We start from the raw sequence: 12409 nt of genomic DNA, 5'->3' as shown, positions 1-12409 counted from the left end.
GCAGATTATGATACTTTGGTGAGCACTGTGCAAAGAGACCACATTGTAACAAATGGTTCAGGTGGAAAATGGTGGAATATTAGATTACGTAGATATGAGACAGCTTTCAGAGCATCTGACCCCTGGATGGGAATTTAATCCTTATGCACTGTTATTAGTCTCCATTGCTGTTGTAATAAATGAACACAAAGTTACCAGCCTAAAACAACATCCATTTGCTGTGAAGTGGCAGCAGCAGGATAAGGTATCACGTCGCATTGCTTCATACCTTCATTAACTTCATATTCTGTTTTCTACATGCCCTCCAGCCTGGGCTCACACCTTCTAAATAAAATATTACCCCTGTAACCCTTCCCTCAGTCTCTACTTTCCAGAGGATGTTAACTAAGATTATCCCTTTGTTAACTGTGCACCTCATAGAGATATACTCCAGCATGTTCATAGGACATTTGACCCATTGGCCAAAATTACCTGGAAGGACTTTAAGAGAATACCTCTCTCTTAGAAATATAAAATTTGGCTGGTAAACACTAATTTCTGACTCTGCTTGCAGCCAAAATCGAGGTGACGTAGATCACTATGTATACTGAAAAGCAGAGAAAGCTGACCTGCTCAGACAGAAAAGAATGAACCAGTCCAGGCGCGGTGGCTCATGCCGGGTGGATCACGAGGTGAGGAGATCGAGACCATCCTGGCTAACATGGTGAAACCCCGTCTCTACTAAAAATACAAAAAATTAGCCGGGTGTGGTGGCAGGCGCCTGTAGTCCCAGCTACTCGGGAGGCTGTAGCAGGAGAATGGCGTGAACCCGGGAGGCAGAGCTTGCAGTGAGCAGAGATCGCGGCACTGCACTCCAGCCTGGGCGACAGAGCGAGACTCCATCTCAAAAAATAAAATAAAATAAAATAAATAAATAAACGGACCAGATTTACAGATAAGCAGAGATCTGAAACCATAGGACCTCAGAGAGATAAGCTGATCCTCAGGAAAATGGAATTAATGCTTGCCTTCATTTCTGATGAGTTTTCAGTTTTTTGTTTTCTTCCCTTTTAATCAGATGCACTTATATCTTCCTAAGTTCCCTCCCCTTGGATTGAGCTAGTCTGAAATGTCGTTCAGCTGCTTGCAATCAAAGGGACTATTTCAATTATTGTTGCTACGTAACAAACCATCCCAAGATCTGATGACAAAAATCATCCACTTTATGATGCTCACAGATTCTGTGGGTCCAGAATTTGGACAAGGCATGAGAGGAATTACTTACCTCTGCTTCACAATGCCTGGGGCCTCGGCTGGGAAGACTTGAAAGCTAGATGTGATTCACTGGCTGGAAGCTGGAATCATCTGGAGGGTCGTCACTCATACGTCTGGTGAAAGATGCTGGCTGTTGGCTAGGGCCGAGCAGGGCTGTAAGCTGGAACATCTCAAAGTAGTCATTCTATATGGTCTCTCCACAGGGGCTCATTGGACTTCCTCACAACATGGCCTCAGCATTCCAAGAGAGGAAGGAAGTGTGTGGCATTTTTATGATCCAATCTCATAAGTGACATAACAGCACTTCTGCCATACTCCAATGGCTGCAGCAGTCACAAAGCTCCACTCAGTCTCCAGGAGAGGGGACGTAGACTCCACCACTCTATGGGAGGAATGTCAAGATCACATCGAGATCTTGTTGCAGCCAACATTGGAAAATACAATCTGATGCAGGACTTGACCCTCAGATAATAGGTGGGTTGGAGCCAGATTCTGAAGGTTTCCAGGCAAAGTGGGAGGTTTGGAGTCCATCCTGGAGTCAGTGGGAACCAGAGATATTGGAGCAGAGAAGTGAAATGGAAACAGAGGACTAAAAAAAGGTAACTAAATAGAAAAGACAAGAATTACAGTCTCCTGAGATTGTCCCATTTAATATGGCCAGGATTTTATTGTCTGATGCCTTATCTTTTGTGTTTTGAAGACAAGCCAGACTGACACTATCATAAAAATTATCAAATTTATTCCCAATGATTTTGTGTTACTGCACCAATTTTGTTCCACAATAGAACTAAAAGCTAATGGAGGCCTATATGTGGCAATATGAGTATGCAAAGTAAATCAGCATGTACCAGTTTATGGAAGTGATCTTGTTTTATTCTATTAGAAAAAAAATGATTTTCATTGTTTATCACAGCACTGACTACACACAAAGCGCTATTCTCTCACCCCCATTTGAGGTCTACATTGGAGGTTTTCTACACACAGGAAGTGTTGGCTTCAGTGGAAAACTTTTGAACAACACATGACATTCTCACACATCTACAGAATGTGGATGTGATTTCAGGTTTAGCATGGAAGTTTAGTAGCCTGTAAGGAAAGGCTGTGGAGTAAATTATTAGTAAAGTATTCATCAAAGAAAATAGTCTAAAATATTTCAAGAGCAACAGTATGTATTTTTTTCTTTTTGCCAAGAACCTATTTAATTTTTATGCTACAGAAATACACACTTTTCTCCATCACAAGTTTAGGTCAAACATTGTATCTAAAGACATTTAAAGAAATCCAAAAGAGTAATACTAAATTAAAGATACTATGTAGAATTTTTTGTACCCAAAAAATTTCCTAGTACATTTATTTCATCTATTTCAACAGCTGTATATGCAGCCTTCGATTTACTAGAAATCTCTCTGCTTATTTATGTCTCCCAATTGCATTTTTCATTGCTTGTTTAATAAGAAGATATACAGATAACTTCAGCCATTTTTTCCAAGTATCCCTCGTTAAAAATCACAGGAAATGATTCTGGAATAAAATAAAGGTTACATGTACCTCAGACTTTACAAATCAGTACTTATATAGAAAGAGACATATTGTTTTATGAAAAGATATTGGTTTAATGATCTATATGGAAGTAACATTTCATTCTTAAAATAACTCTAGTTTTCATAAGGGATCCAGTTTTGTACTCATAATGTGTTTTACGCTGGGGAAATCTGCCATTTCCATAGAACTGATATACACTGTCTTCACTTTTGAAGCCAAGGTAGGGAACATTCTCTCTCAGAGTAGGCACACAGGAGAATCTTGCACCTTATTTGTTTCACATGTTTAAATATTGTCTTTATCTTCCAAGTGTTTCAAATTTCTTAAAGTCTGAGACAGTATCTCTTCCTTGTTAAGGTGTTAAATAAGAACTTACTGAACTGTTGGATTCTGTACAAGAAGTAATGGCTAAACTTACTGCAATCTTGCTATTAGTGTTTTGACACGTATCCACCATCTGATGAGTAAAATTTTGGATGATTTGGACAAAAATTCCAAATATATATTAGGTTCATATATGTACAATCTGTGATCACGATGTTTACAATAAAGATATTTTATTCCTTCATTCATTGCAAAAAGCTGACAGATACTTTCTAGGTGATGGAATAGTACCTATGTGGAACTTACACACCAGAGGGCAAGAAAGGAGATGAATAAATAAATAATCCAAGAGGATGGTTTGTTCTGTCTTAAAAATGAGGTCTAAAGCAGCAATAAAACACCACAGTCAGCTTTCTGCTGTTGCTGCCTTTCCAGCCCTAGCCACAGAACTGAAGCTCTCCTCAACCTCAGACCATGAGATAATCTAATTTTTCAATTTGTAATGAGGCTTAGTATCTGAAGCTGTGGGAATAAATTATTCAGGCACTAGCTCAGGGGGCAGAAGCGACAGAGTCCTCTACTTTAAGGCATACCCAAAGGGCTCCTAAATGAAACCCACCAAAGAATTAGTCACTGGGACATGCAGCAAACTGGAATCAGGGAAGCCACGTCAACCAGCCTGTCAGAAATGTGAGACAGATGTTTGTCTGAGAACAGATGGAAATAAAGACTGGCTGATCCTTCTGCCCTCAGATGGGTCGCTGTTCCTCCAGTATTTATGTGTGCCTTCACACAAAGTGGCAGCTAGAGGATATAAATACACAAATAATAAGTCGCTTTCTTTTTCTTTTTTCTCTCTTTTCTTTTTTCTTTTTTATTTATTTATTTTTCTTTTTGACAGGATCTTACTCATTTTCCCAGACTGAAGTGCAGTGGTGCAATCATAGTTCATTGCAACCTCAAACTCCTGGGCTCAAGTGATCTTTCAGCTTCAGCCTCCCAAGTAGGTAGGACTACATGCACGCCACCATACCCAGCTAAATTAATTTTTTAGGTTTTTTTTTCTTTTTTTTTCTAAAGACAGGGTCTCACTTTGTTATCCAGACTAGTCTCCAACTGCTGGTTTCAAGTGATCCTCCCACCTTGGCCTCGCAAAGTGCTGGGATTACGTGCAGGAGCCACCATGCCCAGCCCAGGTTGCTTTCTGTTCCAATGAGTTCAAAAAGTGCACAGGCTCTGGTCTAATCACTAATCATTTAGTTTCTGAGATTGAAATGTTAGCTCACAGTATTCAAATCAGTATGTTTTTGCTGTGATACTCAGTTGCCACAAATAGCAATAATATTTGGCCCTGATTGAGGTACACACAGGAGACAACTTGGTTTCTCTTCCATCATAGCCTCCAGAGCTTGGTGAGCACCCCCTTCCTTACCCTTTACTAACATCCCCTCAACCTCTGGCCTCATTCAGGTATTGAAATATCCAGTTCCATTCAATTTCAGTCACAACAGGGTCTGCTTGTACACTCATTTTCCATCAGCTCTCATCAGGCCTGAGGACAGGGAAATGAGCGAAAGGGAACCAGGTTGTATACATGAATGCTGTGGTAATGGAGCATCTGCGTGGGCAATTCCATGTCCCTGGCTTGGATAATGGACTCGTTGCTGATCTCTTCAAATCCTGCCTCAGCTTTTGTACATTTCCAGTCACAGCTAGGGACCTGGCCCACACACCCACGGCATCTCTGCCATACTAAATGTGGCCCTACATCTTGATCCACTGTGGGTCCCTCTCTCTCTAAACATGTCTATTTCAGCCAGTTACCACTTCTCCAGCTAAAATCAGACATTTATATCCAGGCATCATGGTCCCAAATGCCTGGAGACACACATCAGACCGTTCTGCAAGAGTTCTCTCACCAAGCTCTGTCCTGGTGGCTGCACTGTGAGTGTAGGACTGTGAGCATGTAACGCTCACTCCTCCCGCCCTTCTGATACTGCCTACTTTTTAGACACTTCCAAACTCTACATTTGATTCTCTTAGATCTTCCTAAATTTTGGCCTGCGTGAGGATAGGGACCAGATAGACAATCTCTTCCCCTCACCACCCTTACAAGGGAAATAGAAAAGTCAAAGCTCTCTTTACTCCTAACCATTCCTTTCAAGGCATCCTCCTCTTGAATTTCAAGACATGGCTAATAGTCACTGGACCAGTTCTTCTCTTGTTAATGAATCATATGCATGTATCTCCCAGCTGGCTGTCTCTAGAATATGAATGTATTACCATCGGTCATCCTAAATTTGAGGCTTACCTGAAACCCCAAGAGAGCAGGAAAATCCCATTTCAAATCCTGTCATATATTAAATTTATTTAAATGATGATCTAAATTGAGACACCAATCATCAATTCTAAAAGTGAAACTAATATAGGAATCCAGGAGATATACTTGGTTTTTTTTTCTTCCTTTTTTTTTTTTTTTTTTAGACGGAGTCTTGCTCTGCTGCCCATGCTGTAGTGCAGTGGTGTGATCTTGGCTCACTGCAAACTCTGCCTCCGGGGTTCAAGCGATTCTTCTGCTTCAGCCTCTGAAGCAGCTGGGGTTACAGGCGCCCGCCACCACACCCAGCTAATTTTTGTATTTTTAGTAGAGGTGGGGTTTCACCATGTTGGCCAGGCTGGTCTCGAACTCCTGAACTCAGGTGATCCACACACCTCAGCCTCCCAAAGTGCTGGGATTACAGGTGTAAGCCACCAACCAGACCATTTTTTTTTTAATATAAAAAAGAATTTGTCTGAATGAAAATCTACTTGTGCTCTACCTCTCTTCTTGGCAATGCGTTCTCGTTTTATTTTGGCATTGCTTATTTAACACAAGATTTTTATCTTTAGAAGAGAGACAGTAGGAGACAGAGAAAGCAGAGGCCAGTGGGAGAAATGTAGGAAAAGAAAAAGGAGAGGATATTTGTGAATGAGAGATTCAGAATTTTTAGGTGATAATTTTCACCCATTATTCTAAATTCTATATGCAATTTTCCCCCCCATCCAAAGAAAATAAAATAATAGCTGATAAACAATGTTTTTTACTTTTTGTGACATGGCGTACATCTTTCAATGGAAGTGCTTATAAGAGTATTTGGGGAACAACATACATGAATTTATTCTAACATCAGAAATTATCTCAGAAGCTGTATCATTTTATTCTGAGTATGCAAGGCTGTTCCCAGCTGATTCTCAAACGGTTTTGAAAGGCAGAGCCTCCCTGACTGCTGACTGGTTGGATTAAGGCCCTCAGGCATCTATTTGCAAGTGCTGATAAGCCTGGGGACAAGGGAACCTTCAAAGGTTTGTGCTAGGTGCCTGGAGATTCTCAAAATATATAGAACTGAAGCATTAAAAAACATGAATGTGCTATCCCAGCCCTACTGGCTAGGTCAGATACCCAAGAGAGAGAACTGAATTTCATAGAGGATTTTCCTAGCCTAGTTTGTAATTTTCTTAATCCTGCTAACCTTGAATCATATAACTCTATGTTTGATTTATTAGTGTTCTTCTAACACACTTATATTCTACATTTGTGTTGGAAAGGCTATAAATATTGTTCCTTTATCTTGATCCAGTTATCATGCTTTTTATAGATAACTAGGTCATATTCTATGTGCTTGATTACAGGATATGGGCAATGATTTGTTAAACCTTTTACTCTGTTAATACGCCAGTGCTGTACACCATCCTTTTGCACTTGTTTTATGAATGGGGTCTTATATAATGAAAACTGAACACGTTAAACATGTATGAGCTGTAGCATTCTTTTTCCATCAACAAAGAGTGACATTGATTATAGGACTTGGGAATCTACAACTAATTCCATGTCTAAGAACAAAAATCTCTATTTATATTGGGACAATGCTCAAGTAACCTAAATGTCCTCATACCTCACCAAACAGGAGGTTAATGAGTGGAAATGAGATAATATTTAAAACCACTACCTAAATCTTACCACTCCCCAGCCTTCACTTGCCAACCTTACAGCCTTGGCTACCACTGTCACTCCCAAGCCCATCTATCTCCTCTCTACTTTTCTCTTGTCATTCTTTATTCTTTTATTCAATGCAGACTTTTTCCTTCATGTAGCAAAAATTGAGAACCCTCATGTTTACATTTTATAGTCTCAACCACACAAAGATTTGAACAACTGTATCTTTCTGCGTTTTTGAACAAAAGCACAAAATCCAAAGGCACAGACTCATTAATCCATGTAGGGTAGCAACCAATCCCTGGGCCAATTAAGTGCAGTCAGGGAGGTAGCTATATTGAACATAGGCTGCTTCTGTGATAACTTGTAGATTACGAGGAATGGGTACAGTTCCAATAAAAGCAAGAGCTCTCTCTTAACAGGAAAATAGAGTCTTAAGTATTCATTCTTTCACTCATTTACCTATTATGTGCCCAATATTTTCTAGATCCTGGGGAAACAACAATGAACAAATAAGAGGGATATAGTCTCTGTTTAACAAAGCTCACAGTGTTATGGCAGAGAATGGTAGTTAAATAAGAAATAAAAATTCAGTAAAATAATAAGCTATCATGAATACAGTAAGTGATATGGCTCCTGAGAAAATAATTTCTGATGTCAATACATTTACTGTATTCATTTACTGAATTACTTATTAAGAGAGGACTTATTAAATAGTTAACCTATTAATGTCATCAATAGGTTCTAGGAACCTCACTTCATCAATAGTTTCTTAGAAACTGGGACTTCAAGTGAAATCATGTACAGCGGGTCCACAAATAATGTCCTTTTGTTCAACTCTTTTGTTATAACACTGATGAGGAATAAAAATGGCTTTGTTATACATCATTCTGCTTGAAGTCATAGTTTCCAAGAACCTATATATGATGTTAAATGAGGACTTACTGTACTTTGAAAAAAATCATGCACCATCCTAAACACTTTGTATGTATTACCTCCTTTAATAGTTTTATAGAACTTACTCATCACTTTACATTTGAAGAAACCTGATGCTTAGCCTGGCAGTATAATTTACTCAAAGTCACACAGCTAAGAAAGCAAAGGTTTGAGATTTTGAGAGAGGTCTGCCTGTCTTAGTCTGTTCAGTCTTGCTATAAAAGCATACCTGAGATTGGGTAATTTATAAAGAAAAGAAGTTTATTTGGCTCATGATTACAGTGGCTGGAAAGTCCAACATTGGGCAGCTGTATCCAGTGAGGGTCTCATACTGCTTCCATTCATGTTAGAAAGCAAAAGAGAAGCACGTATGTGCAAAGAAATCATATGATGACAGAGGAAGCAAGAGAGGGAAACCAAGGAAGCCAGACTCTTAACAACCCACTCTCATGGAAACTAACCCATTCCTCAAGAGTGAGAACTCACTCACTCTCTCAGGAAGGCATTAGTCTATTCATAAGGCATCTGTTCCCATGAACTAAACACCTCCCACTAGGCCTCACCTCCCAACATTGCCACATTGGGGATCAAATTTCAACATGAGTATTGTTGAAGATAAATCCCATCCAAACCATAGCACTGCCTAACACCAAAATCTGCACAGTTCTACACTACGTTATACTCTAAATGCTAATCTGATAGGAGAAGCCCATAGGAACATGTAACAGAGTCCCATGATCAAGGAAAGATTCTCAGAGAAACTAAAGTAAGAAACTAAACTTACAGATAAATAGAATGTACCTAATTGAAGAGGAGGTAGTGTATTCTAGATAAAAAGAACAGCATAAGCAGAGATGTGGATAACATAGTCATGGTTAAGGAAATAAAAGGCCTGCACTAGCACTGTAACATATGGAGGGAAAATGCTAGCAAGAGAAAAGTTAGAGGAGAATGCATCCATGTTGGTGTATATATCAATAGTTCCTTTCTTTTTATAGGTGAATAGTATTTCATCATATGGCTGTGCCACCATTTGTTTATCTGTTCGTCATTGATAGGCATCTAGATTGCTTCCAGTTTATAAATAAATCCATCTTGATTTATTTGTATCAACATATGCTTTGATTTCTCTTGGACAAATACTTGCAAAGCGAAAGGTGCTTATATAGGAGTGTGTGCTTAATTTTATAAGAAATTGTCAAGTTGTTTTCCAAAGTAGGTGTACCATTTTATATTCCTACCAGAAGTGTATAAGGATTACAGCTCCTCCATATATCCCTGTCAACACTTGGAATAGTCAGTCTTTCTAATTTTAGACCTCCTAATAAGTGATGATATCACATGGAGAGGTGATATCTCCATGTGTTTTCAATTTGTGTTTTCAGCTTTTCATGTCGTTATTTGTCATCCACATATCTTTGGTGAAGTGTCTTTTCAAGTTATTTGCCCATTTTTATTGGGTTGTTTTCTATTGAGTTTTGAGAGTTCTTTATGTATTCTGGATTAAAATTTTTTATCAGATATATAACTTGCAAATATTTTCACTTAGTCTTTGACTTTTCATTGTGTTTACATCATGTTTTGAAGAGCAGAAGTTCTTAATTTTGATAAAATCTAATTTATTGATGTTTTACTTTGTGCATCATGCTTCTGGTATCATATCTAAAAATTATTTGCCTAATACCAGGATCATGGAAATTTTCTTATGGATTTCATTTTAAAATTTTATGCTTTTTAGTTTTGCATTTGTCTTTGATTCATTTTGGATTAGTTTTTGAATCATATGGCAATGCAAAGGACCGGTAATGACCAAAAAAACTTTGTAAAGAAAGAACAAAGTTGCTGTACTACCTGATTTGAAGACTTATTATGAAGCTACGGTAATCAACAGAGTATGTCATTGGTCTAAAATTTAACAAATAGATGAACAGAACAGAGTAAGAAGTCTAGATGCAGACTCACTCATATACGGTCCATTTATTTTTGACAAAGGTACACAGAAAATTCAGTGGAAAAGGCTAACCTTTTCAATAAATCATGCTGGAACAATTAGATATACATATGCATAAATAAATATTGATCCATACCTCATACCATCCAAAGTTGGTTACAATTATAATTTAGCTAAGAAAAATGTGACAGATGAAGTCTTGATTGATAGGACAGATAAATTACTATTGCTAACTTAGGTCAACAATAAAATTAAATCTATATAAGAGTAAAAATATCAGAAGGGAAAAAAATTCACTAAAATAAAAATATTGTATATAAGATACATAGATAAAATAATAACACCAAAAAAGGAGGTACAAAGAGAAAAAGCTTCAAATTAGATCAAAGAGTTTTCTAAAAGGAAATGTCATCACTTTAGAAAAGAATGTCTTCTTATTCCACTTGCTTTCAAGTTTCCTTTTAGTCATGGAATTCTTTATTCAAGGGAAGTCTTAAGCAGAACTAAAAACAAATAACTGTGGTTGAAGCCAGGATGAGGGGCCAACAACCACATTAGCTTACCACTCTCCACCCCATCTTACTATACATACACAGAAACATCTACCATGAGGTCCATAGAATACTTTTGAAAGACCCTAAGTTGCACTCACTGGGTTCTTTGTGTTAATGTGGGAGAATTTGTTTAGGGTGGATAGAATTGTGAATCATCAGTATGCATATTTTTAGCTTAACTAGATGTATTAGTTTCCTAGGTATACCATAACAAAATATCTCAAACTTGGGGACCTAATGGAAAAGAAGTGTATTGTCCCATTTTGGGGGAGGATAGAGGTCCAAAATCAACGTGTTGGCAGAGTCATTCCTCCTGCAAACACTCTAGTGGGGAGGAAGGATGCTGTCTTGCCTCTTCCCACTTCTGGTAACCACAGACATTCCTTGCTTGAGGAAGCATAACTCCAATCTCCACCTCCTTCTTCACATAGCATTCTCCCTGGGTCTTTGTATCTGTACACAGCCATCTTCTTATGTGGACATCAGTCCTATTGGATTAGGGGCCCACCCTAAACTGGTATGGCATCATATTAACTAATTGTATCTGCAATGACTGTATTTCCAAATAAGGTCACATTATGAGGTACTGGAGATAAGGATTTCAACATGCCTTTTCTGGGGTGAACATAGTTCAACCCATAACACTAAATAATTCCAACTTTTTCTTTCACTTTGTTGTTCCAATATTCACTCCTAATAACAATGTATTAGAGTTTGGTTATTTTGGGGTGCTAAGCCTTATTAGATTTCATCATTATGTCTAACTTCACGGCTACAAAATGATACTTATCTGTTGCATTCTTCTAATTACTAGTGAAATTAAACATTGTTTTATATGTATAATGAGAATTCTAGTTTCTTCATTTGTAGATTACTTATTCATGTTTTTTGTCAATTTTTCTATTGGCTTGTTTGTAATTTTTCATGGATTTGGAGAAAGTGTTTATAGCTTCCAGATACTAATGGTGGCTACTTAAATGTCTGCTACACTTTACATATTTAACAATTAAAACTTAATTTTTAATACAACTCACTCTTTTAACCTAAAAAGGTAGAAATGACAAGTTGGGAATGGAGGGGAAATACAGAGCATTTGTTAACTATGGGGGGAGTGTTGAAATTGTATTGTTTTACAAAATCCAAGATGTTCCATCATACATGCATGTACAAACACACACAGGCACACCCACACACCTACACACAGATGTACAAACATTCATAAACTGCTGATTATTCTTACTCAAAGGTGAAATTGCTGTTTCCAGGCAAGTAGCAAAGCTTCACGTGATGCCAGGCCCCTTAGCAGAGAACTCAGAGGGATTTTCCATGACTTAGAATAAGATCAAGACAAGCTTCAATAACTAGTTTCAAACAATTCCCTCTATTCATCATATAAAACATTATTGCAGAACTAACGAAATAATCTGAGTGTCAACGTGCTGGGAAATAACATAAGATTGAAGAAAAGAAGGAATAAAGTAAGGAACTACATGGAGGAAGCCACCAATAGGAAATCTAAAATTTTATGATGGATAAAAACCAGCTTACCTTTAGAGTTTATTCTATTTGTAAACATCCAGGATTATGACTGGAAGAGGGAACGCAAATATCTAAGAATAAAAAGTGGTTGTTTTCACTTTAAACTCAGGAGGATTTTATAGATAATCTCTTTTTAGAGTATAATTTTTTCATTCATAAAAGTAGTGTGTATATACGTTCAAACCTAAAACAGAAAAAATATGCAGTCACACTAAACTCAAACGAATTTCTTTCTGGTTTGTTTTACATATAATTTTTGTGTCTATTTCTTTTGGTTAACTGGTATGTTCCTTAGAATAACCTAGGTTATATTGCAGTAACAATTTAACTGTGATA

The 12409-nt window shown here is 37.7% G+C and overlaps 1 long non-coding RNA gene across 2 annotated transcripts in view; it reads right to left on the bottom strand.

Annotated features, from left to right (window-relative positions):
• Positions 1 to 1270: 1270 nt before the first annotated feature.
• The window catches only part of LOC101139838 (uncharacterized), a 30050-nt gene continuing 18911 nt past the window's right edge, over positions 1271 to 12409 (bottom strand). For both annotated transcript variants that reach the window (XR_010130207.1, XR_010130208.1), the window contains exon 3: positions 1271 to 1786. This is a non-coding gene — a long non-coding RNA (uncharacterized lncRNA). The remainder of the gene's footprint in view (positions 1787 to 12409) is intronic.

This window comes from Gorilla gorilla, chromosome 13 (assembly GCF_029281585.2).
Source record: "Gorilla gorilla gorilla isolate KB3781 chromosome 13, NHGRI_mGorGor1-v2.1_pri, whole genome shotgun sequence".
In the NCBI taxonomy this organism is placed as follows: domain Eukaryota; kingdom Metazoa; phylum Chordata; class Mammalia; order Primates; family Hominidae; genus Gorilla; species Gorilla gorilla.
Note: the sequence above shows the minus strand (reverse complement) of the source record. Positions and strands in the feature narration are given on the sequence as shown.